The sequence below is a fragment of the Anser brachyrhynchus genome (assembly GCF_964034855.1).
Source record: "Anser brachyrhynchus genome assembly, chromosome: 12".
NCBI lineage: Eukaryota > Metazoa > Chordata > Aves > Anseriformes > Anatidae > Anser > Anser brachyrhynchus.
Window position 1 is genome coordinate 2,175,665 of NC_137707.1, and position 27,490 is coordinate 2,203,154.

Consider the following 27,490-nt stretch of genomic DNA (forward strand, 5'->3'; position numbering starts at 1 on the left):
TCCATGCTGAAAAAGAGGGGTAAGGACTTTGTGCAAACAAGATAAATAAATTAATAAAAAAAAGGAAAAGATTACTTCTGTTAAGTCAGATTAAATTTCCGCAAGGGAAGGCAGGGCAATGATGTCACTGCACCTCCTGCTTTCCATCAATGAGACACACTGCGTGCGTATCGCTAATTACAGGAGAACCCAGGGCAGCTGTATATCACAGAACTATATATCATAGGAAGGTTAGAGAAAAGAAATAAGCTAATTTCCTATTCAAATGCAAAGCTTTATTACAGTCTTTTTGCATTCAAGTATCACTTCGTTAGTCCTCACAACCCCCACGAAGCGGTGATGAATTACCAAATCAATATTTTCCTGAGAAGAAACCTAAGCCAAAAAAGAGCTCTACGCCAAAGTCTAAATCCCAATTAATCCTTAAGACTTCCTGACAGGCCAACCCATGGAATTTGTTCTTCCAGAGCTGGATCCATGCTCAAATGTGCTCCGGATCTGACAATTAACTTCCTTAAGGAAACGTGTTTCTTCCTTCCCTCCACCCTTTGCTGATTACGGCTGGTCTCAATGCTTTGAGAGGCTGCAATAGGATGCTGAAGACTTTGAAGACATTTATTGTGCAGCACTTGTTGCCAGCATTTTTTTTTTCCATGGAGCCTTTGCTGCATCAGTACCAGAAGCATCTTCAGATTTACTTGAGGAACCAAGTGATGGGCTATTAAATTCGTTAAAGTGACTTGCCCTAATGCAGGGCACGAGCGCCGGGCTCGAGGCTGCGCTCCTAGCGAGGTGACTCACCATCGAAAGAACTTGGTTTCCTTCCAGGCTCTGGGAACTGGTAATGGTATACAGAGCTAATGGCCTCTCCAAACCCAACCCACATCAATACAGCCCAAGGAGGCTGCCCTTCAGGGGGTTACGAGAAACGAGCCGGAGAGCCTTCGCGCACCCCCGGGAAAGGGCCACCAGCACTGGCACCTTCCTTAGCCGCTCCTGGCTGCCGGGACGAGGGACCTCACGAGCTGTAAGACCACCCCGAAGGACAGGAGGCATTTTGGCAGATGTGATATTTGCACCACGGCTGTTCTAGAGCCACCTGGACTAAGGAGGAAAAGGACACTTGAGTGTTTGCCACCAGGAGCCTTTTCCTTGGGGTGCTCCAAACAAGGACCACGCAGCCAAAGCCAGCCACACCGACCCAGACGCTGCCGAGAGCATCTGGGAGCCCAGCTAGCAGGAGCAAACCAGCTGAAAACAGCTGGATTAGGAAATTAAGAGGGGAAAAAAAAAAGATCAAGCTGCCACACTGGAGCACTCCGTCAGGCTCGGAAAGCTTGCAGAACACAACCAAAAATGCAAAAGGTTTTGTTTGCTGCGATTCAGAGACAAAACACGCCTAACCTTATCTGAAAGGATCGCTGCAAACCCAAAGCAGAGCCCGTGCCTTCCCAAGCAAACACAGAGGAGACCAAGAAAACAGAACCAGAGACAGTTCATCTCAGCATTAGCTTCTCACAATTAAATCCGCGTGTGTTTGTCCAGAGCAGCTCACTGAAATTTAAGCAAATAGCAGCAAACCTCAAAGAACAGGAGAAATCTCACTGCATCCCCAAAGTATGCAGCAGCGGAGATGTTGCAAGGATGCCAACTGGCAGGAAATGAGGAGGGAACACAGTATTCCTAAGAAACCTCCTCATTTTTCCCATTGATGATCTGAGCCAATCTAAAGGAGCAAGGGGAGGGTGGGGGATAGGGGGGAGCTCAAACCTTTCCCCTAAATCAGGGTAAGAGGGAAAGAAAACACTGTAATTTCAAAATGAGCAGACCACACAGTAAAAGAGAAATAAAAATAGTAACAGAGAAAGCGAGCTTATATTCCCTCAGTCTTTATTCCCTCAGTCTTTCCTTATTTAACCGTTTGTTCAAACCCGATGAGACGAGAAGCACCAAGCTCCACTTCACATCGGTTTTCTGCCCGTGGCCTTTCCACGCCGGGGGAGCGAGGACAGCCAGGCTGCGATGAAAGCCCACCTCCTGCCCAAAGCCCCGAGCTTCGGGAAGGAGGAAACGCAGACGGGTGGTCTGCTGCTTCGTGCAGAGGAGGAACCACTAAGGTGTGCCAGAAGCTGGTGACATTTTAGGCAAACTAACTACGCTGTCCTGCAGAGGAAGCAAGGGCAGGTGTGATTTGTTTTCTCCAAGGCAGCCCCAAGCCCTGGGACAGCTTTTTGGGTAAGCCACAGTCCCACTACTGACAAAGCCCAGGCTGGCCTGCAGCCGAGCCTGCTGTCCTCTCATCAAGTCATCTGCCCTCGCAGGACTGCGTGGAAAAACATTTATTTAGCTCTTGTTGGCCACGGAGAGAAGCGTGAGTAAGGAGGGATTCGCTGGAGCTGCTGCACCAGAGGTACGGACCAAATTCCTAGGAGACATCAAAGTCTCCCAGGTGGCCTGGAGAAGGCAACCGGAGAAATGCCTCTTGACCTTTGAGAGGACTCCCCTGGAGGACGCAGTAAGGTGCTGGTTCACCAGAGAGAAAGGACAGGCAAATTTCTTCGAAAAAGTCCCACCGAGAACAAGCTGCCCCAGCAAACCCACAGCAGCTCTTAAGGACAGCTTTCCTGGGCACAATAGGCAGAGGCAGCTAAAGCCAAAGCAACGAGGCAGCTTGCCCCTCAGCAGCCCAAAGGCTGGTTTGGATCGCCAACAGCTCCGAGGCTTGGTGCTTTTGTCGGCTTTCCCCATCAGCCACTGGAGGGGCCCCCCCCAAGCTCGTGGCGGATCTGGCACTGGAGAAGGGCTCTGCCGTAGCCAGGCAGAGCTGGGGGAGCTCAGGGACCTCCAGGAAAGCACCAGCCTCCCCCACAGGGCGCCACGGAGAGCTCGGTCCAGAGAACTCCTCCTGCAAATCCCATTTCACAAGCAGATGTTGCTCAAAACCCCCTGGGGCAGCCAAGTGAATCCAAGCACTTACGCTGGGGCAGCCACTGGTCCACGCTGCCTGCTCAGGGAAGGAGCTGGAAAATAGCCTCAGGGCCAGGCCAAAGCATTTTGCTGACACGAGAAGAGCTCCAGCAGCTTTCTCGGGGGAGCCTGGGCTCACCCAGCATACCAGAGCCTTGCTCTGCTGCCATGGTGGATGGTGGGGTCACCTCCCGCCACCTCCCCAGCTGAGTCCCTTCAGCAGATCCACAAACGCCCCCCACCAGCTGCACTGCTGACTCGGCTAGAGCAGCTGAATCCTCGCCAGAGGTGCTGCGAGCTAATTCGCACCCCCTGCTTAGCTTGGGGAAGAGCAACCCACCAGGGACACCGACATCTCAAGCACCAGCTGCCACTTGTGCACCAAGCTTCTGCCCGTGCGCCGTTTCGGTGCCCGCCCTGGTACCACAGGCAACTTCTCAATTCCTGGCATGTTTCTTCCATGCCAAAAAAAAAATAAATAACCAAATTTTTTTCAGAACTGTCAAATATCCTTAAAAACAAATCCCCGCTGGGAGCTAACCAGGAGGCACTCAGGTTGCAGCGACCCCTGCGACTCTGAGCCCCGCCGCGAGCGCGGCTGTCAGAGGCAGTCCCGGCACGGCCTGTCTGTTTGGTGCTCCTAGCGCCAGCTCTGCAGTGGGGGAATGAAAACAACGAAATGGTTTGTATACAGAAGCGTTCCAGAGTCAGACGAACACGCACTGGCCCGCTTTCCTGAATCCCAGCCCTCGCTCTGGTCACCCTTCGCGTGCGTTTACCCCCTCGGCCGCGGGACCGCGAGCCAGGCCCCAGGCTGGCGCGTGCCTCGGCAGCAGCTATCGCAGGACGGGGCTGTTACTGCTGCTGATGTCAGGCACAGCAGGATTCTCATCTCCCAGAGGGAGTTGTCTTAGCAGTTAGCAAAATCCTTTTCTTTTTTTTTTTTTTTTTAATTTCCATTCCATTATTTTATTGGAAATAAGCTGAAGCCAAAGCTCTGGCCACAGCGCTAGCTCAAGCGCTCGGGCTGAGTGTTGGTGAGTGCCATGGGGAGCTCTTGGGGGTTCTGCAGGGCCCCCAGCCCTATAGGGGCACACCTCCAAGCTCCCCTGGGTGCTGTACCCCTGCCGCAAGAGGGTGAAACAGCCACACGGAGGCCCACCATGAAAGAAGCTATGCTGTTCTAGCAAAGGATGCAGTCTGCACATACCTTCAGCAGCTGAATTAGGCCGGCTCCACCGACAAGCATCACAGCAGCTGCGGCAATGGCTTTCTACAGGACGGACAAGCCGTTGGATTCATCCCAGTCCCCGTGTAAAAGCTCATTTCTAGCTGCTCTGCAAGCCATGGCTTTCCAGAAGTCCCCCATCCCAATTCACCCCCCCAAAATACTTGTTCTGATGCAGGGGGTCCCAAAGGAGCCCCACACCTGGCTGCTCTGACACAGGGGGTCCCAAAGGAGCCCCACACCTGGCTGCTCTGACACAGGGGGTCCCAAAGGAGCCCCACACCTGGCTGCTCTGACACAGGGGGTCCCAAAGGAGCCCCACACCTGGCTGCTCTCTCTTTGCTCGGCTGTCTCAAGCTGAGGACTGCCCAGAAATCCCCTACAGCTCCCTCCAGCCCTGCCAGGGGGAGCTGGCACACGCCAAACCGCCGCGTCTTCCTGGTGCGCCACCGGGCAGAGCCAGCACAACGCTGCCCTTGTCCAGGCTGGCATCAGTCCCACTCACACCAGGAAAACCCAGCCACGGGCACTGCTCCGCCACCGAGGAGCTCGATCCCTTCTCTGGGGTCTGCTCGCCCTTTGGCAGAGCCCCCCAGGCTGGCGGTTTTGGCCGCCTGCAGCATCCTTTGCTTAGCTGCAGGCAAACTGCAGCAGCTGAAAGCAGCAAAGGGAGGCACGACGTGGTTTGATGGGGGTGGGAGGGCTCAAAGAATCCTTTCTGCAGGAACACAGGCTGCTTGTAGACAAACAGATTTTAATGGACAGATCCCCTTTGCTTCTTAGTTTGTGTTCACAGCTTCACTTGACCTCTGTATACATAAGTGGTCTGAAAGCTTCCCCAAGCCATTTATTTACACCTACAAACCACGACTTCCACTTAAAACAGCAGAGCGCTGCCAGCAGTGCCTTATTTTGCCGTTCCCCAAGACTGAAATGTTTATTGGGTTTCGGGAACATTTGGGACTGGAAATACGGCCACCAGACAGAACCAAGTCGGGACCAGCCTCGAGGACGTGCCCTTCCTACAGCTGCATCAAAGCCAGAAGAAAAGGGGAAGACCTGAAGCCTGCTGGAAGATGGTGCTGGGTGGCCTGAGCAACACACAGCTTTCTCCTGCAACTTTGCCTTCTCCTCCCCACCCTTTCCTCCTCGCCCCGTAGCTCTCCTTCACCCCGTTTGCACTTTGCTCTGCTCGCACTCTGCTTCTTGTTCTGCGTAGGTGCCACACTCGGCATGACAGATCCCAGCCGTGGCCTCCGGGCACTTCCGCGACAGCATCGAATAATGTTTTTAATCATACAGAGCACATCCAAAAAGCCGTCACGGGAAGTTTTTAGCACTCCATCTCCTAAGCCATTTCCCCCTCTACTATCTAACTTGTACAGTGCTGAATGGAGCTCCCGGAAAGCGTCTCACCAGGATGCAGGGTTGAAGATAGATGCTTAAAAAGACAACTTCCAACGTCTGCATGGAATGCCCTTTTTGGCCAAAAACCTTACAGTTTATTCTCATCTCATAAGGGACTGAGATATGGGGAAGGTCTGGAGGAAGCCGGACAGCCTGCACCAGAGGCAGATCAGAGCCAGCACTATCTCCCCAGACCCCCTCCATCACTTCTCCCCACCCAGCCCTCCTCCCACTCGAATAACAAGGAATTCCTCACCACCCCTGCATTACAGAGATGTGCCTCTTGCTTTGCTCACCTCTCTAACTTCGTGGGCTCCCTTTGTACACAGCTCAGCTGCTTTCCGATCACGTTACATGCGAGCGTCCTCTCTTTACATACCTTCATGCTATCCCTGTCACATCCAGCCAGTTACTGCGGCAGTACCGACCGTGGCTCTACTCAGGCTTTGCACCCCCCTGTGAACGCACCAGGATTAACCCACCGCATGGCCTGGGGTCCTCCCCGAGGGGAACATTTTCTGCCCCACACCTGCCTACGTGCCCCGTCCCTGCGCCACCTTTCCCACGGGAGCTGCCAGATGAGCGAGGAGAGCCCAAGCCCTGGTGTCACAGCGGGCACACCCGCGTTCACATCACGTACCCAAAACACGCTCACGCTGCCCCAAAACAGTCTCCTTTAGGTCACCCTCGCGTGCACGAGAGCGCAGCTGTCAAGCTGGGCACGTGCACGCGCACAACCCGGGGCTCGCCGAGCGAGCACACGCACGTCGCTGTGAAAAATCAGCCCTCGGAAATTCCTCGCTGTGGGGAATTCAGCTGGACACGGAGACCTTTCCCTGACATGAAATATTCAGCAAGCCCGACGCTCAGCGCTCCCGCGGACAGGATGTGGTAAGCCTATCTTCCCCCTCTCCTCCTCGTCCGAGGAGCTGGCTGCAGATCCTGGCTTTCATTGCAACACCTTTATTCCCCCAGCGCCCTTTCCCAGACAGCGGCGCTCCCTTATGTCACAGCTCCGACCACGGGACGCTAACGCGGTGGAACAGCTCCTAAAGGTCGGGGCGATTAGCTGATGCTCTCGAAACGGCTGGATTCCTTCAGGATTTCCCTTGCTCTCTCCCCCACTGCAGCAAGGTTGGAATGAAGGAAGGGGAGGGTGCAGCCAAACGCCCGGCTCCAGGTGCAGCCCACCCCAAGCCCCTCTCAGGCAGCTGAGCTCCCCTGCGGGCATCTGCTAAAGCCCCCCCATGAAAGCGGGAGCAATCAGGTGGTCATGACACATGGAACCGCTGTCAGGAAATTTCTCCACCGTGGTTTGAGGTTATGTATTTCAATATTATTTTCTTCAAGCTCCCTTTTCGTTTCTTGAAAATAATCAGTTTGCTCGGATTCTTGTGGTGAAAAGCTTCCAGTAAGTTCCAGCGTGGAATCCAGGCAGAGGGACAGATTATCTGCCTGCAGTAGGACACCTCGCTTTGAGCAGCCTAATAACATAAAAATGATATATTTTAAGTCCTGCTCCCTCAATAATACCTTTTAATGTACTCAACTTATTTTAACATTATAAATAAAAGTGCTGGCACACACCGAGGTTTCTTTTGGAAGGGGGAGCGCCGTGCTCTCCAGCTCCTTAGCCTCTCCGAGGTTTGGTTGCCAACCTCAGAGCTGGAACTCCAAGTTACTTTAATAAGCAAAATATTCCATTTTCCATGTATTGTTGCTCTTCAGCATGGATCCAGTTCTTTGGGAGTGACGATGAGAAGCTGCAGATTTCTTCAGAGCAGAAGGCGAAGCTCATCAAAACCACACGGCAGCTCTGACTGTCGCCCGGGCAGCTGGCTCCGTCCTTCCCCAGGAGAAGGGGACCAGCTCCAGGTTGCTGTGCTGGTCTCATCTCCATCAGCTGCTGCTGAAGGGTTGGTCACTCCTTCCACACTAGTCTCCGTGCCACAGAAGCCAAAAGATAATTTCAAACCCACATCCCTTCGCTGTTTGGAGTCCCAAAACTCCGGAAAACTGGAAACCCAAGCCCAAAACTTGGTACTTGAGCTCATCTTTTAACGTGGGAGGTTGGAAATAGCCCTGAAAAGATACTATCAGTGGTGTTTTCCAGAGCTTCGTGAACAAAACTTTCTCTACTTTTTGTTTTCAATAAATCTAGTGAAGATTGGAAGCTCCAGGGGATTTTTCCACAAGTACTAACACATCGCCTACATCCCCTTGGACGCAGGTCTGTTACTGCAGGGATGGTTCATGTGGTGCTGACAGAACTAAGCACCTCATTCTCCAGGAAAGAAGAGCTGAGAGCCTTCTGCTGGAGGGAAGGGAGAGAAAAAAGAAAAAAAACACAAAAACTTGGCAACTTTGAGCCGATCGGGGGGAACGAGGCAGTATCGCTAGCACCCGTATTCACAGATGGCCGAGAATACAAATACCTACTTATAACATGGCCCCAGGTGGACCAGCAACTCACTATTGCCTTCAGGTCTTCTGGAAGCAGGTTGACTCCCCGGACAAATCGTTCTGTTGCTTCCAATGACTTCATCACAAAGAAGGGTGGCCTACGGGCTTGCGGGGATTGCTGGCAGCCGCACAGAGCCGCTCTCCAATATTCCCTGGCTCAACCATCTCCCCAAGCCCCATTATCTCCAGTCGTGCACAGAGCTCATCTCGCTGCTCCATGTAGATTCCCCAGGCACCGGCTTCCATACGATAGGTTTTTCTTTTGCCAAAAAAACACTGAACAACATTGACCTCCACGTTCTGGCATCACCGCTTCTCATGGAACACGCGTCTACTTTCACATCCAACTAGGATAACTGAGGTTGTTTTTGTTGTAATTCTGATACAGCTGCATGACTGAAGAGTCATAGACGGAGCTGTTATGGAGTAATTGACCTGGTCCGCTGCTCCCCAGAACGATGATCGCTAGCAGACCAGCTGAAGAGTGGGTGTGGAACTGGCGTAGCTACACCAAGGGGTCCCCACCCCATCAACTTCTTCTTTCCCAAGGGCCCCGCGTTAATAAAACAGGGTGTGTCGATATTACGCCAAGAAACCAGAGCGGGATGTCAGTTGCATAAAGCGGGTGAGCTGCTCTCGTCCTCGCAAGGGCTCGGGGTCTGATCCCAATGAGAGCAACGGAAAGATGCCCTGGGATGATGCTCTTCCAGCATCCACAGAGCAGCCCCATTGCAAACAAGCCCATTCAGGTGTGTCCACTCGCTCCCTACCTTATCATAACGCTTGTGGCCTTGTGCTTTCCAACCAGGCTTAGTTACCCAAAGGTCCTACAGCATTCAGACTCACAAAACACACCGCATACCCACCACCGAGGGAGCTGAGTTCACGATCAGCATTCCTTGGTGGGACCATAATACAAAAGCTACTCATCATTTGTAGCGTACACCCCTGGAGCTGAAAGCAGAGACTTTTGGAACGGGCTCAGTGCAGCCGTCTGAGCGGGTGCAGCTGCAAACCCCTGTAAGCTTCCCGGCCGTGCCGGTGACAGCCAGCTGTGGGCTGCTCTGCTGAAGCTGGGTCTGAGCAGAAGTCCAGCACTGCGGAGAAGGTAAGGTCCATCGCAGCAAACATTCATATTTTGAAATGTGGCTTCAATCCAGATCAGGGAAAAAAAATTAAAAAACTGAAAATCTTGAGCTTTCTGCAAAGATGCAGCAAAGTCTAGGGGAAAAAAAAAAACCTTCAAGTGAAATGAAATATTTCACTTTACACCCCATACATGTGTAGAGTTGGGTACTTTCTTTTCACTAATACTGAAATAAAGATAGCATCCACTAGAAAAATGCCATAACATTTCATTTTGGAAATACATCTCAAATTGAGACGTCTCTCCTCATTCTCAAAGTCTTCTTTCCCCACAGAAAACAGCAGATTCCACTTCCCAAATCACATTGAGGGGTGCCTTACAACTGCTATATCTCAGCCAGCCCTCCAAGCTAACAAACACATCCTGATCCTATCAATCCTTGCAAGACTTCTGGAATGACTTTTGTTTACAGAGGCAAGACCTACAGCAGGACACTCAAAATATTTCATATTCCCCTATGCTGCAGTGCCTTCTTGACTGGCATGTTCAAAAACATTTGGAATAGATATGACTGGGATCGCGAGCCTTCTCCTGTCTTGGGGAATCCACATGCAAAGCCAGGAGCGATAAGAAAAGGAAAGGAAGGATGGTGAAAAGATATTCTCAAGAAAGGCACTGGCATTGTCCAGAAACAGGAAAGCCTCACTGTGGGAACTCTATCCTGTTTCGTACGTGTATTTGAGCTTGAACTTAATACTTCGCTGAAATCTCTGTGCAAGAAAGCTGAGCTCTACTGAAGCACAACCACTAACATCAAAGAGTAACTCCAAGTGCCCTGGAAAAAAAAAACAACACCATCAAACAAACTCTCTCAAGTTCTGCTCTTCATTCATTCCTGCAGGCAAAACCAAATACACTCTGGTCTCAAAAGCATCTTGCCCAACAGAAGTGAGGGGAGAAGGGTGCCGGTGGCTGTATTTCATCACAGCAGCTTTACAATACTCCCTTCTGGGGGCCCTTGCTTACAGTTGTGCTACACTTATCAGCCACGGATCTCCCACGTGAGAGCTGAGTGTGTCATTTTGTGAAAATTGTCATTTTCACACTCAGCCCAACAACAAACGTTTGCAGTAGTGAGTGGTGGTCCTGCCAAAGCCATCAGCAGTGCTTGCAGCATCTCCTTATCTCAAAAATAAAGGCAATGGAGGCTGAAACTGAGCAGGGGAGATGTGGGGCTAGCTGGCTATCTACCAGCCAGCTATGTTGCAAGGAAAGGTGAGGAGAGTCAACAAGTCATGCCAGTACCTAGAAGTTACCTGTCTTAGAAGTGTGTTGCCTTGATATAACATTACGTGTGCTAAGAAATGACTACATGTACTACACGTGCTAAGAAATGACTGTTTGATGCTCATTAGTGCCTCAGAACCACAGACTCCCCAAATTGCTCTGGATTCCTGGTTAGTCTGGGAGTCAAACTCATGTCAGCCCGTTAAACAAAACACGTCAAAGCAGCACAGCAAAACTCAGGTAATCTAGGTTCGGTTTTGCAGCAGATTATGATGCTGGTTTAGTTTCCCCTCTGTTAGGAGGAAAGCAAGAATAGGGAAAGCCCAGAATAGATAGCTTTCTAAAAATTAAACCACTTGGGCACAAACAGCTATTTGACCACACGTCTTTTGTTATTTATCCCCCGGCTGCTGCATGGTCTGTATAGCCACCAGTAACGCACCAACGTACATGTAGAAACACACACACCCCATGCTCTTCAAAATTAACTACTGGGAAAAAAATTAACCTTTGGGAAGACATCTGCAGCCATAGACTCCTATGCACAATCACACCATGCTCCAAAACCCCAAGCTCAGTAAAACAGATGGGTGGATCTCCAGAATATGAAAGGGGTTGAAGACATGCATACACAAAACCCACACCTAAACTAGGAATCCAGTTGCCTTTGGTGATCTTGTATAATTCTTTTTGGAAGACTCATAAAAGAAAAAACAGATCTTAGCTGGGTTGAAGTCAAGACCTGGAGAAGCCCATCAGTTGTCATTGGATGCAGAAGATTTGAAGCTAAATGGGATGGAACATATATGGGATGGAACAGAGGCTTTGTTATGCTGAACACGAAACAGTCACCCATGGGGCGTGCACACACCAAATTGGGCCCTGCACAGAGCCACGTATTTTTCTGCACAAACATCCCCAAGGGACACTGCCAAGCAAGTTTCTCCTATCCAGAAGCACAACTGAAAGGGCATCTTTTGGATGACAACAAACAGGACGCAACAGAGGACATCTGTGGCAAATAAAGGGGACAAAATCTACAGTCTCAACTCTTCCTCCCCTCCAAAAGCTTCCAAGAACTTCAATCCCAGATCAGGCTCTGAGGGCAAAGGCTTGCTGACCTTCAAGATCATAAAAACCCAACTTCTCTTTGGGTAAATTGGCTTGGGGTAAAATAAAATCTCTGAGTATTAAATTAATGGAGACTTGGGACAGCAGGTTGGAAGCCCTGACTTCACAAGCAATCAGCACCAGACTCTGAGGGAGAATTAAACCCTCCCCATCTCCTGCCCCGGCTTGGAGATGAACATCACCAGGGACTTCTTCCTTGGCTCAGCAGAAGAGTATGATAAGGAAAGATTTGCTCACGTGCACATTTTTGAGAGATCTCAGTGTGTTCAAACTTGGCTATACTTCGGCACTTAAATACGCTCCAGACCTGGATGGCTCAAAGGGACAGCACTGTTTGAAATCTCCAGACCTCCTGGAAATAAATGGAAAACTTTTCTACTTAGCATGCAAAAGGGTCAAGAGTGGAGCACGTGTACAGTGCGTGAGTGTTGAGATGTACATTTAGGAAAATCGATTTGTGCATCTAAGTTGGAAGGGTCGGGGCCTGTCTAATTGCTGCGGGACCAGCTCCTCCACCCCCATCGCATAGCGGGGAGGGAAAAAGGGGGGACTGCAATGTTCCACACGTGGTCCAGGAAAACCAAAGTCATCCAGTTGCCCTTTCCAATGCAAGATGATGGATGTGAAGTACCGCGTAAAGCCAGCACAGGATACGTCCCTCCTTGCAGCAAAGGAGAAGGGGGGAATTTGACTGACTCAGAAGTTTGCAGCCTGCTCTGCCATCTGCTCCTGGAACAGCAGGATCGTACACCGGCCATCGCACAGGGCTTGTGGAAAAGTTACAGTGTGGTGCCAATCCTCACTGGCTGCAGTTTTCTGGGACTATATTTAGCCCTTTTGGAGGGAAGAGGGGTGTTATTGGTTGTTACTAGTACAAAAACATGTGATTCAATCAGTAATGGCATTTGGTTCCCCTGGACCACAGCATCATGTGATTCCTTGCAACATCCACAGCTCCCCGCTTCTAACTTCCCAAGCAATTTTTAGCCTTGTTTTTCTTATTCTTTGCATGCTCCGTAAAACACCGAACACAAAAGAAAGACTTGCTGCATACTGAAATTTAGATCCACCGTGCCCCATGCAGATCAGAGCGGAACAGCTTGGGATTGGAAAATACGATCTGCTGCACAACAGGATTTAACCCATAAATCTATGATTTCACTGGCACAGCTGCTGTTTTGTAACATCAGACTAGACATCAATAAGGAAAGAGTTTGCTGGCACTGTGAAAGCCTATCATGTGACTCAGCTAATTAAAAACTGACCTAGTCCATGATCATTAAAATGTTGTAATCACATGCCTGCAAGAGATTAGATGTAGAAACAGACCTCCCCTTGCTCCCAGAGATCAGCAGCTGAGTAAGTCTAGCTGAAGGGCCTGATGCTCAGCCCTTTTCCTAAAGGCACGGGCTTGGCTTTTCTCATAGAGAAGGACCCAGAAGTTGGGTGTACCTTGCTTCCTCTCGCTCCAAGACCACGCTTTTACCAGACACGGAGGAGTCAGTATCGCCTTCAGATCCTCTGCTCTCACAGGCAGAGGCTGCTTCCTGTTTCACCAAATGCTTTTTACTTGAACTGGATTGCAGCCAGGGTGCTAAGGCTAATATATCTTAAGCAGCGCTAGAAAGGTGATTTAGGTAGGGGTGATACCATCAGCTATCGGAGGACAAATTCCAGCCTCGGCACTCAATCCCTGACAGGTACACGAAGACAGAGAAATTGATTTTCAATTCTCTTGAAAACTTTGCACTCCCTTTTACATTAATCTCTGAAGTACGTACACTCAGCAGAATGGGAAAAGTTAATTAAGGGCAGATGAAAGATGATGGAAGCAGAAGAATGGATAAGAGGGGACCGATAAGAGACAGCATGTTCCTCAGAGGATGGTGAGAAGTTGCACTGAGAACCCACTGGCTTATGGGATTCCTCAATCCCCCCAAATCCCCGAGTCTGTCCAGTGCTTGAAGCCCTGGCTCACAGAAGAAATTCCAAAAGGTAAAAATATCTTTTCCCCAAACTGCTAGGATATGCCAAAGCGTTACTGCCCTACCTCTTGTGCTGGCTTCACCTTCACACTTTGGGGATCTCTGCCTGCATTCACAGTGTGAAGAGGAGGAAAACCCTCCAAATCGTGAGAGTAAACATTAAAAAAAATCATGCTCAGACACAGAGGTAACAGTTTACCTAATTGGCTAATAGCAAGAAATACAAAGATATATTTCTTGAATTTGTTAGATTTTGATCATCATACTCTTAAATATTTGGGTATTGGGTTGGTGTTTTCTGAGCCTCATTAAACTCACAACTCAGGGACAACCTGTGGAGCTCGTGGTCATGCCTGTGATGCTGCAAGGTACACAAGGCCCTCAGACAATCCAGCTCGCTGATTCAGTTTAACTGGGCATGTCGTTTGTTGCACGTTCGGAGAAAGAACATCTAGTCAACTTCTCTCCCTGCTTTATACCCCTTCCAATGATTTTAAAATTAATTCTGGGGAAACCGCTCCAAAATATTAAAACGCTAACCCTTTTTCATTTCTCTTGCCTCTGAATTCCTTCTTATTTTGCTATGTCCCTTATGAGATGAACTTAATAGAATGGAAGACAATATTTCAGGCAAAGGCATTCAGCCGATTTATATAATGGCAAGATATTTTTCCATGTGTTTTGTATGCCTCTTAACACTTCTGTTTGCTTTTTTTAACCACTGTTGTGTACGGAGCCAAAGGCTACATCGAGCAACCACAAAGAAGTTTAAGTACTTCTTCCCGATTAACATAATAAACTTAGAACAGAAAAATTGTAGAAGCAGCTCCAATTATTCCCTCTACTGTGGCTTACTTGGCATTTGTCAGTAAAGAATTCATTTCTTATTAGCTTCTTTCAGCTTCCTCCTAGCACCCAAACAGCGCTCCCTTCCAATGCCACGTCGAAGCTGAAAAGATGCCAACAACGAAACCACGTGGCCAAAAGGCTACTGCATCTCCCAGTCCTGCTGGCCTACTGCTGGAGGCAGGACCAAGAAGGAAATGAATGACCCACTTAGAAGCAGCATAAAATTAAGCACAGTGCACTTATCCAGCATTTACTGGGTGGGAAAGAGGGAGTAAACACCGGGGCAAGGAGACTCTACATGTACTCAGTACCTTCACGTTATCTTAAATTCTTAAGATAGTCCGAGTCTTTTCTTAAGAAGTTCTTAAATGTGAAGACTTGGACTACAGACCAGCATAGTCACCGGCAACGCACTGCAGAAGCAGATGCACTAGAACCACTTTGAATTTGCCCATTCCCCTTAAATAAGGGCTCAAGGCCTTTCACGTATTTCCTTAGAATCAAAAAAACCCAACCACTTAAGATATTTAATTGGGTAATTGGAAATCCAGGTTCAAATCACACCCAGGACAGTCAACCTCTAGAAAGCTAGAGCACACCAGGGCAAAATGCAATGCTCAGTGATTTATGCAAAGAAGAACACACAGGAAAGCTGAAACTGGGCATGCCTATGTTGTGTGACAAAGATTTCTAAAAATTGGTCTTAATGAAACTTGATCTTCCCATCTATGAGCTATAATACTGAAATATTCTTGTCAATTTTAGCCAGAAACCCACTGATTTCTTAACAAATGTTGACACTTATTTTAAATTAACATCAACTTAACTCAGGCAGATGATGTCTTCCGTGGCTTGGTTTATGAAAAAACACCGTGACTTGGGATGTAACTTGTATGGCTCTTTCCTCTGTTGCTGTACAACAGAGAAGAATATTGTGGTAACTGCAGTTACCTGAAAGCGGTAGAATAATCTCCGTAGATAAATATAATCGCCAGGACATCCAAACTAAGTTGTGTGGCTAGACCATTTTTAGGCATGCAAGTTAGTATTGCATTCTTGTTTTGCTCTCCAAAGCCTGTTAAAAGCTGTAGTTCTCAGCTCAGTGCCAACGTGAGTGACATTATTTCTTGGAGAGACGCACATATAGACTGGCATCAAGTCAATACTTACCCTGAATCATAAGCACTTTGTATGTCAGGATTTCAACATATCACTCACGGGCAGTTCACAAACCTCCCAGAGCATCTCCCGAAGGAAGTGTCAGCTCCACGCCAGGACACTTCTACCCCACCGTGTGCCAGTCACAAGTGGAAATATTGCATCTTGCAACTGGAAAACTGGTTAGGGTAGTGTTTCCTACCTCATTCTTGGATTATTTCTATTCACGTCTCTCTGGACATACTCCTTCTACTGCCTTGGCCATCCTTTCCTCTTTTAGCCCTATATGTAACCCACAGTTCTTCGGTTTCCCACCCTCCCATACCCCAGTCATCTATCCTGGAGACACAGCTTCCTCCTCCCCATCTCTTCCAATATCGAAAGGAATTTTAGATTTCTTCGCTTGGCTGGCTAGTCACACGTCTTCAAAGCTTGCCAGAAAGCTCCTTTCAAACCTCACCCAAGCAAAGTTGTTTTTTTTTTTCCATTGCTCTTCTCTGCTATTTCCATGGACTATGCAGTGGACACATCGCAGAAAGCTACCTTACTGTTCTTGCACACTTCTCCTTTATTATTAAATGCAGTTCTTCCATCGTTCCTAAAGCAGAAAAGCACTTGAATAGAAAGACCAACTCCCAGGAGGCTGCTGGATTTACTGAGCATTGACAGGGCTCTTGGTGCTCTGCTAATACAGAAAAGAAAGAGGAGCTCCTTCTCTGAAACGCACATGATCTAAACTGGAGATGACAGGATTATGGCTGTGTTAAGCAGTGATCTGGCTCTGCACAACCCCCAGAAGATGACATGTTCCCAACCCTTACGGCACTTAGAGGCCAAATAGATGTACAGTATAAAACAAGCTCCAAAGAAAAGGTTTCTTGGAGAATGTTTTTTCTTAGATATTTAGGCTCCAGTTCAGCGTGTTATTTCAGCATAAGACCAGTCTCACCGGACTCAACAAAGTTAGCCCCATGCCTTAACCTAGGAATGTGCTTCAGATGCACTGCTGAACCGTGACCTCCCGGATTATGTGGGGTCAGAAAACACGCTTACAGCAGGGGAGACTCTTGAATCAGACTGATAGAGCACAAACCAAGATCCAACCTCCCAGCTGTGTTGGGCGTTTATTTTCATTTTACTCTTTAACATCTCATCACTGAATGGTGTCATGCAAGAACTGCGTGCGTACATCCAACAGGCTCGCTCTGAGGAGACCCAAATGTGCAAAACAAGCAACTGAATTTAAGAGCTGTTTTTACATGGAGGACAAGCAGCCAGATTTGGAAGCTTCATTCAATCTGACTTGCAGGCATTAAGGAGCTCCAAAGCTGTTATTACGTGACTGTGCTGAGATCTCCCTGTGTTCAGTCCCACTTTCTGCAGTGCTGACCTCTGCAATTGGCCAACCATTAGGTACAGGCCAAATTAGCATTACATGCAACGTGGAGATTGCATTCAATGAGATGCAGCCCATCAAAAACAAGAGAGTCGAGAAGAAAGATTCACGTATCCTTTTTATGCTTGCAGAGTTTCTAACACCAGGAGCCGTATACCAGTCCAGTGATATTTCTTAAGTCTTTTAATTCAAAATCCAGAACTATTACATACCCCAGTTGCACTACAGTGCAATAATGTAGACCACGCTCCTAAGGCAGAATAAATTCCCAAAGGCATAGCAATAAATGGCACTCAGAGCTGCTGATCCACTAAATAATTACCTATTTTTAAAGCCTCAACAAACACGATAGAGGTGTGGTAAGGGGTCCAGTCCTTCAGCATCCCAGATAGCTATATTATAAAAACCTATTTATAAGTTTAGTGCAACCTCTACATTAAAATCAGCTCAAATTTTGTCCCTCCACATGCCTACTAAACAGCATTAAACCCACCCCTTACTAAAGGAGAAAAATTCTCCATTTCAGTCTACTTCCATTTGTTCCTGGTACAAGTCACTGCTGCTTATTTTTAAGAACCTAGCCCCCCATTTGAGATTCATTTTTTTTAAATCAAAAATAGTTACATATACATACATATATATATATGAGGCTAAAGGAAGTACACCCAGAATCCATACTGCTTTTGGGACCAAAAGACAGGGGAGAAGCACCCAGCAATGCTTGAAAAGACTGGCACTTTCCCTAGTAAGCTATTCTCATGTTTCTTTAGCTCTGCAAATAGCAATGCTGTTGCACAATACGCAAAATAAATGTGCTTAGAGACTTTTTATCTTAGAAAAGAATAAATGCGTTGCTTTCTGATAACATCAAAAATCCACAGAATGGGAAAACTCTAGGAAGAAACTAAATGCTATAAAATCCTGGAAAATAATTAATAGATTTTTCTGTGCTTTCATAATAGCATTCACTTGGGTAACCATAAAAAGCGATTATTATGGTAATAAAAAAGGATGAATAATTTATTATAAATCACAGACAAACCATTCCCTTCCAGAATTTTAAGATGACTGCATGCATATGAAAATAATCTCTTAAATGTGTATGCTTGCTGTAACTGTTGGGACAGAAAACGTCTGCCCTTCTCTATAGTTTTATCGGATTTCTTTTCTCTTTCCCAAAGTTTTCCTAGGGAATTCAATTAAAGCGGATGCACAAAACTGATCATATTGGCACACCACTCTATCTGCAAGATTTTTTAGCCTACTTCTTCGCATTTATTTAGCATAGGGTTTTGTTGTCCGCGGCTTTTTAAAACACACAGAACAGGTTGGGGGAACTTCACACTGAGACCGTCCCCTAATACCAGCATCTCCTTAGATGAAATTGATACCCAGCACACGTTTGCTTGTAAATCTTGTCAGCAACGACAGCATTCAGAACCTCAGGCATCTTTTTATATGGACTGACCATCACAGTGACTGTAACCTGTGAAAATGAAGGGAATAAACCAGTTCCTCTTCCCATCTCAGGTCCTGAGAGGGATGTGCAATAACTCTGTGGTTACTACTGTAGGGCAGATGTTCCTCATTACAAAAGCAACCCTCTCTCCGTATCTGCTATGGCAGCAGGCTCAACAGGAGCCCTGAATTATCATAACACAGGGATTACCAACGAGTACAAACAAGAGAAAAATAAGTGAAGCTCCTTCCAAAACAAACAGCCGTAATTCAGGATTTGAGACCTAACAAATTACCTATTGAGAAAAGTAGAAGCTAAATCTTAATAAAGCATAACTGCCTGGTTTGGATTTCACAGACGCTAAAAATGTTTGCAATCTGGAATTAAACTAGGCTAATCTAAACCGTAAATATGAACCATAATTTGGACTATATCTGTAACCCACTGGTTCAATTCACAGCTCATTTTTCTAGAGTTCAACAAGCTACACATAAACCTTAGAGAAAGAAAAAGAATTTGGTTAGCATCTAATGTAATCTATTAAGTCCTCACACACAGGCCATAATAAAATTCAATTTATTATAGTTTGTAAAATGTGATTCCCCCCTGTGATAATTAAAAAGATATTGTAATAAAAGTCTTCAGTCCTCATGTGCTCACATTTGTCAAGATGCGATTTTTATCGGAGCAGGATTATAAGGACACGGAATCGCTCTTACAGCCTTTACGTGCAGACGCAGCGGTCGGGGAGCTGGTTCTGGTGTTACATCAAAAACAGGAAATTGAGAGCTCGGCGCCCTCCGCGCGCTGCTGGACCTCCTCGGACCACCACAGACTACCCATGCTCCAGGGGCATGAGCACAGCCTCTCAGTCAGAGAGGCTGCCACCTGGAGATCTCCGCACCCCTTCCAAGGTGCACAGGTCCTCAGGCTGAACAGCAGGATTAACGCCATCGCTCCGTTTTGGATTCAATGGCAAGCTCAGAGCAGAGACCCTGGTATTTAAGCAACGGGCAGAGGAATCGGAGGCACAATATTGTACAGTATTGGCCCTTTCAACCTGCACAGTTGGGTTTATTCAGGATCTTCTTGCCTGGTTTCCAAAAGAAAGAGTCTAGTAGCTTCCTGCTTAACTGAGAAGACGTGCATGCCAAGTCATCTTTCCCTGACTCAAGCAGGAACAGAAGGAGAGTTTCCTTGCACACATTTCCAAGCCTACCTCCATAGCCAGCACTCTGCCTGAGAAACCTCTCAGTCTCTTGGCATCTTCCTGGGGCACAGCACCACTGCTCCCGGGACTTTTTCCTGGCCCGTTTTCCCATTCTGACACATACAGACCCAGCCCAGCCAGGGCTCCAGCTCCGCGCTGGGAAAATCCTGCAAGCTACCCCGTTGGCTCCACGAGGCTGCTGCTCTGCAGGGTGCTTTGTTGTGCGTGTTATCTGAGCCTAAAAGGAGCTTGGATGCTTTTCCCATGGAGCCAGTGCGGATTTCCCTTGCTGTGAGCAGAGAAGCAACAGACCACGGATGGCAAGGCCCATCCTGGAAGCTGCATCCTCGTAAACACAAGCAGCGGCTGATGCAAGGAGTAAAACAGGACCAAACGTGGGGAATGCCATCACTTGCAGTTCACTGCTTCCAGAAGGGAAGATGCTGCACCTCGCACACAGCCCTGCTGAACAGAGCCTCGCTGCCACGGGTGACATCTCCAACTTAGGCTCTTCCAAGCATCGTGGAGCTGAACATCAAATCTCAGCCATATGAGAAAGCTCAAAGGGAACCAGACTGCAAAGACACAATGCCTTGTCTAAACACGTCACCCTTCCTAAAAATCAGGCAAAACCACCCAATTCCAGGAAGTGCCCAAATTTAGCATGTTTTATTTAACATGCATTCCTCCACCCTGTAAGAGATTTAATAGATCCAGTCATAGCACATGATAAAAAAAAAAAAACCAATCTCTATTCGCTCTTTCCACAGCACCAGCAAAACGGGGTTATAACCTCCTACAAGGTTTCTAAGTCTTACCCCTAAATTAATTATTTCCAAGTATGCTGAGAAAGCAACCATTGCCCAACCCGGCACAGGTTTTCCTCTACCAGCACTCTGCACATTGCAGCATGCTGCAGCCAACCTGCACACCACGTGCAGTCACCTCTGATCCACCGTGCCCAACGTGTGTCCATCTTCAGGTGCCTTTGATGCAAAACTAGTCAGAAAGCACTACTGTATTTCCAATTCCCTCGTCCACACAATGCGTACTGCTCTGTAAGTTTATTTGTTCATATCTAGCTATATACAGAAATATAAAGTCTCTATATAAAGCCTTTCAGTGCTTTAGGCAGGATACCTTTACTCAGACAAGTGACTGGAGAAGCAGAAGATGGATCAGAAGAGTTGTTAGCTATTTGGAAGAGAACCCAAGGAACCCAAATGATTGATTGATTTCTTTTTACATAGCATCAGGCCAGGACTGAAAGGAAAATCATGCTAAGAGCTGCACAGCGTAAAGGTTCATCTCATTCATGGAATCTATGGCAAACCAAGCACTACAACTTCGCTGTGCATTTCAAACAGCCCCGCTACGATCTCAAGCGATAATGAAAAAAATGTGTAATACATGTATTAATGTTCAATCTTTTCCTTTGGCACTGTTCTGAGATCATGTCCTACACCTTAATCTCCAGCTTCTCACACATTAGCACAGTTGCTGCAATCTGGATGCAAATCGCTGATATCTGTGCTAGCCATAGCAAGTGAGTCAGAAGAAAGCAGGTGAAACCTTCAGGCATTTCATCCCCCCTACTAGAGCAAATCAAGTCATTCAGTGCACTGAGTTATCAGATTAGAAGAATTTAAAAGAACACGTTTGCTTACATAGTTCAGATTTCTCAGTACTCGAAAGCCTCTACAGCCATCACACCACACAAAACCAGGGAGAAATGAGGAGAGCAATGCACGGTGACAGGGCGGACGTCATTTCTCACCGACACTCCGAGAGCACAGCTAGCTCCGAGCAGGATTTATCCCCTCCAGCTCATCTCCGTGCTGCACACAAGAGGGCACTGTTCTGTAGGCTCAGGGGATGGAGAAGCACACGTTAATCATGCACTGCAGATGAGATTCGTTGTGCTTGCGCCAAGCAATTAGACCTTCTCTGGAGAATTAGCTGCGTAGCTGGAAGCAGACCTGCCAATTATTTCCGCATCTTCAAACACCTGAGGTGAGCCTTCACTTCGCTGACCAGCGATACCCATTCCTTGCCAAAAATGCAAAAAAAAAAAAATCAAGCCATTTATCTTACCACAGTTATCACTGTTAACGCTTTTCAGAGGTTACAAGATCGGAGCCGACCCCACAAGAGACACCAGCTCTGCGCTGGGTTTATCAGCACGGAGACAACACACGGCACGAAGAGCTTCAAAAGCCCGAAAGGTCCAACCCAGGCTGGATAAGCAATTCAAACTTGGCTGCATATTTGAGACTGAATCAATCTCTAATTGAATCCAGGGGTAATGTAACTGGCCAGAAATCAGTGTGACACCACAGGGCCTCAAGCTTGTGCATCAGGCAGAAAGGAGGTGTCAACACCCCAAGCATCTTGGTCTGCTATCAAGTGCACGCAGAAGAAGTGGAAGGGACAGAAGCAACTGCTAGAGTCAAAAAGGCAAAGCAGCGAGCAGGTGTAGCAGAGGTTAGAAAGCACACAGAGCTGTAGTTCCTCCAGATTAAATGCTGCTGAAGTTCATTTGAGGAAAATCATTCCAGCTTTACCTTGCCACGGACCGCATGGGCCATGCTTTTGCCTTTGTCCCCAGACTGCCGCCCTTCCACTACCTGCTGCCTTTGTGACAGTCTCTGCCCTCCAAGAACAGGAGCACGATATTTCCTACAGCCCTCCTCCCTCCCCTGCAGCTCACCCAAGCCGAATTAACAGGAAAGACGTTTTTATTATTTAAAACACAGACATCCATCCGCCTCCTGTCAGGACCCAGTTTTAGGCTTCTTCATTTCTCCCGCAGCCCGCTGACAGATGCTGCATTCCTCCCGCTGCCGTGAATCTCTGTAACAGGGAAAAGGCAGAGGCAGACTGGGGCCTTGAAATGTAAGCGAGGCAGGAAATTGCTATCTGTTCATTTGGTATAAAAAGAAATGTATGCGCAGCTTCTCTGAAGACAATAACATTGTTCTCACTGAGGAACTTGGACCAATGCCTTCATATCCAATTACCTGCACCCCAGAGCATTTTATTACCCCCTTCTTCACATTATAGCTTTCTAAATCTTACAGGTAAGAGGCCAAAAAGCCTATTTATCTAATCATCGGGGCCATTTTTCACTGGCTTCCTCCTCCCTGTGTGCCAGAGGAAGAAGAGCCCCTCGCCGTAGGGCTGGCAGTGCACGTGGAGTCGGGCGCCCCGGCCGCACGCTGCCGGGCTGGCAGGCGCTGGGGAGCGCAGGGAGCCCAGCACATCCACATCCACATCCCCCCGTCCTATTTACCGAAGGGACTTCCCAGCAGAAGTGTTGTATAAAGCTTCTGGATTAGAGGCCTCCTGCGAGTGCCAAGTTGATCGTCCAGTGGAGGTTGTTCTTCTATTAAGTAACCTGAAGACGTTCTCCGTCCAGCAGTGCTGCAAGTTACCAAGGACAAAGTGCAAGCCTGGAACAAATCTTTTGTCCTTAGGTAGCCTGTGAACTTCCTGAACTCATCCAAGCCTACGAATCAGGAGTTCATCTCGACATGCCACACTGAGGGATATTCATGTCTCCCTTGCCAATGCTCTGTATTACTGTGGAGTCATTATATCATCAACTGCGTTTCAGAAAGATGTTTCAAACATCTGGTTAGCTTTAAATGCACAAAACCACATGCACGCATCAGTATTTTTCACGTTAATCTGCTTCTCCCGTGGTTACGAGGGAACGCTCCAGCAGATGAACCTCGATGACTCCTGATTGATGATGGACGTTCTGTTTACATTTCAGCTGACAACACCCAGGTATTTCCTCTCCAGCAGCAGCCAAAAACAACAGCGGAGAAGAACGAGCACCACCAAACCCCCTAATCACGAGTCACGGAGCCTGAGCCCGCTGTCTCTGGGCCACATGAGCTCCAGGGGTAATAACATCACAGCAACAAACATCCAGCATCCTTCATCCTTACTCCGGAGGAATGCGGAGGGATAACATTTTACCTATTGCTTAGAGGCGCTTACCTCTGATCTGGAAACCATTTAAAACAACGGCAAAGATTAAACCAGAAAGTGAGGAATCTCCTGCTTACTCAATTCCGTTTTGCTTCTATTATCACAGAACTTGACCACAAAGCAAGGCGGGCACCTTTCGAGCTGCCAAAAATGCACTGCACGTTTAAGGGTCTCCAGGGAACACAGCATGGCTGGGATCACTTCCCCAGCTTCACCACAATATAGTTCTAATCCTGTGCTACACAAGAAGTCACCACAAGTCACTTATCTGACCTGAACATGTTTTTCCACCTTTTTGCTGTAAAAGGCCTAAAATATTTGCTTTCTCCAAAGGAAGCGTTTCTTTTGGTAAATGAAATAATGGGCATTGGGGGAGTGGAGAAGGCAGAAGATTCATTACCACTCTGCCTCAGAAGCATCTCTTCTGATAAAAAGTGAGAAATAAAATGGTACCTGAAATGTAAAGGTCTCGAGGATCAGACAGATGTGAAAGGAAGGAAAAATACAGCAAGTTCCCCTTGCCTTGGAAGAAAGAGAAGTTTGCCTGTGCTTCAGAGCTCCTGGAGCAAGGCATGAAGCTGCCACAGACTGCACAAAATTCATTTTGTAATGACAGCTCTGCAAACCTAATAACAAACTACTTTATCTGGCCAGTCTTTAATCTAGTTATTATTTACCATACTCTCTGACATGAGAAAATCCCCAAGCCCTGTGCCTGGTAGCGTGATTAACGCCACCTGCTTCAGTCCTTTGGTGAAGGTACAAGAGAGGAGACAAGGGGGGCTGCACCAACGCTCCCAGCCAAGGAAACGATCAGGGTTGCAAGTCAGTCTCCCCTTTTAACATCAAGAAACACCAGCCCTTTCCACTGGAATAAAACAGTATTTTCTAAGCTTTATGAACAAATGCGTTTGAGTCCTGCAGGGACCATGATATCATCACACCAACCGTTACATTTCACCCAGGCACTGGCTGCGTAAAGCCCAGGAACTAAAGCCCTACAATTACAGCTTCATTTGGGTTCTGGCTAAAGCACCTGAGCACACAGCCTTGATTTGACAAGCATCAAGAGAGGGCAAATCCTCTGTTGTACTCATATTCAGAAACACGTGCTTTGTATCTGAGTCTGAATGTGCTGGTTTTAGCTTCCAGCTAGGATTTACATTATAACTTTTCCTTTTGTTTCCAAAGTTTTCCCCCCCAAAATTATCCCGGTGCATAAGTACCAAATCACTTCATCTTTTTTTCCACAAATTCAGTAGATTAAGAGCTCTTAAACGTCTCACTTTCCCCAGCTCTCAAATCATTTGCCTAGCTCTTTTCCAAACTGACTTTGTTTTTTAAAAGGGCTATCAGCAAATAAAGACAACCAAACCCACACGGTTTGGTGGGAGAGCACAGAGCCCTCCTGAAAATGCAACCCAGCATCATCATGGCCGCTGTTTTGCCAGCCTGGGGCTTGGGGAGCTCATTCAGTTACTGTCCTGTCCCCTTCACAAAGGCATTTTGCAAAGACTCTGCAGCAGAGTCGACAGTGCCATAGGTGCCCCGTGCCTGCCTCTCAGATGTAGAGCTACATCTGCATCAAAGCACATTTTATTTCCATGGCCTGAGTTTTCCAAGCCTTCCAGACCGCATGGCATTACTTCTCTGCTCACCACTGCACCCTTTCCAGCCAAAGCATGAGCTGTACAAAAGCTTTATCAGCAGTAATTTTATCTTGACTTTAGGTTGCTGATGAGACGATGGAATAACAACGTGCCAAACTCCACAAAGCCCAGCTAGCAACCTCTCTTATTTCATAAGGGTTCCCTGACAATGACTTCTTTCAGATGTATCAGCCAATTCTTAATCCACTTGGTATGTGCGCTTGATGCTGTAAAATGCTAATTGCTTTCTTCAGCTTCAAGTCCAGCACTTCCAAAAAACTATCTAAGTGTATTTCACCAACCTTTGTCAACCCAATCTTTACAGAATGAGACAAGTTCTGTTTGACAGTTGGCTCCCATTTATGAAGTGTCCACCAAAACCCACCTTTGTTTCAGGAACCACAACTGGAACAGTTTATTAGTGCTTTCTTTTCCTCTACAGGAAAGCTCTCAGGAAAACAGAGCAACCAGTCAAGCAGTACTGGTTTACTCATTTGGGAAGCCCCATCTGTCTGGGTAGCAAAGGCAAGAGCTGCTTTTCCCAGTGCTTCGCAAGAAGAGAAGCAGAAAACTAGATAAAAGCATCCATCAGCACAGGGCACTTGGAGCAGAGAATTTGGGAATCCCACGAGATAATCATCACTCAATACCATCTCTCCAGAAGCACAGCCATTAACTGGTAATTGCTTCAAGAACACTCAGAACTGAAAGGTAAATAAAGTCTTCATATTTCCCTAATGTTGGTCTGTTCTCTGTTCATTTATCCGGCAAATCCAGCTCTTAGTTTAAGTCATAACAATCTATAAACAGACCGTGATTCTTCCACAAGTTTCTTCACCATTTAGCTCTAATGAATAGCTTGCACAGGCAAACCCGAGCTGTTACGGACAGCAACGAGCTGCTCCGAGCCTGGACTACCAGTGCCACTCAATTCGTCACCCAGGCCAGATGCTTTCATTTCTGTCCCGGACTGGACGATGAAAGGCTTAGATAAATTACTAGTCTTCCCAACTTGCTTGCCAGTTGCCCACCAAGCAGCTATAAACATTCGACAAGTCTCTTTGGTGAGTAATCGAAAGAGAATTTGCAAATGGCCGTGCGAGCGCTTCAGACGTGGATTCTCTTGTGAATATTTACTCGCACAAGTATGCAACGTGATGTTGCTTTCCCACAAGTGTTCTTGCCAACGCAATTTTGCTCATCTGAAGCGGTTGGGGAATAAACAAAGCAGCGTGGTCAAAAATACCAGCAAAGCAGATCAGCGAATTATAGATGGAAAAAAGTTCACGGAGAACGATCCTGACCGCGTGACGAGGAGCGGCTTGGTGCCTACGCGCCGCGTTACTTGCTCAGCTCTTCTGCTTTCCCTCTGCCCAGGAAGAGAACAAATTTGACTCCCTTTCTTCTCCCCTCTATACTTTTGCAGCCAAACATGCGTTTTCCAAGTGGAAATGGTTAAATGTAACGTATAGTAGTAAAAACCAATAAGAAAACATATGAAAACTATCACATAAATGGGTGAAGTACTTCGTGCAATTTAATTGTATAGCCAGAACTCAGCATTGCCTTGGACTCTGCGGTCACCAGGGAATACCATAACTCTAAAGTGATGAAAAGAGTTTGACGATCAGTTTAACAAAAATGTATTGCAGTATTTCAGACACTTCAAAAAGCATGGGATGTCTCAGGTCACGCTTGGGGCTTTCCTCCTGCCACGCTGCATCTGCAACAAGCAGCAGCTGGAAGTCAGCGCAACCCCTCTTCACAGGCACAGTACTGAAGGTTGTGAGAACGCAACTGAAATCAGCAGGGCCCTTTATCCAGCCCTAATCTCACGCTCCTCAAAAATGTCTGTTATTAAGAATATAAGGACTCCATCTAAGACATTTTGCAAGACCTCCTTGTACCACCCAGTTCACCCAGAACACCACAATATCCAGTCCCTATTTCCATGAGCCCTATCACCTCTCTGGTTTCCATAAGCAGAAGCATCTTGCAGCAATTAGAAGATCTGGGACCATTCTAAAGTGGTATCAAATGTGAAGAAATATCAGAAAAATCTTGCAACCTAAAACACTTGTGATGAAAGAAAAGGAGCACCTGGTACAGGGGTTCAGGAGAGGAACGCACGGTGGACAGAATCAGTGCATTGGATCAATAATTCTGCCCAGAAAGAGACAAAGAAAAAAAATCAATACTTTTTCAGTATTTAAAA

General features: G+C 47.3%; 1 protein-coding gene across 3 annotated transcripts in view; it reads right to left on the bottom strand.

The window, feature by feature from the left end:
• Nucleotides 1-27,490, bottom strand: part of ZNF469 (zinc finger protein 469) — a 201,070-nt gene that overhangs the window by 157,274 nt on the left and 16,306 nt on the right. The window contains exons 3-4 of one of the 3 annotated variants that reach the window (XM_080552051.1): nt 27,376-27,438; nt 21,722-22,480 (exon numbers count right to left, since the gene is read on the bottom strand). The exons of 1 other annotated variant lie outside the window; for it this stretch is intronic. The gene's annotated coding sequence lies outside the window, so the exon portion shown is untranslated. Of the gene's footprint in view, nt 1-11,807; nt 11,827-21,721; nt 22,481-27,375; nt 27,439-27,490 lie in introns of those variants that run through there. One more of the 3 variants, XM_080552053.1, reaches the window with a different exon arrangement.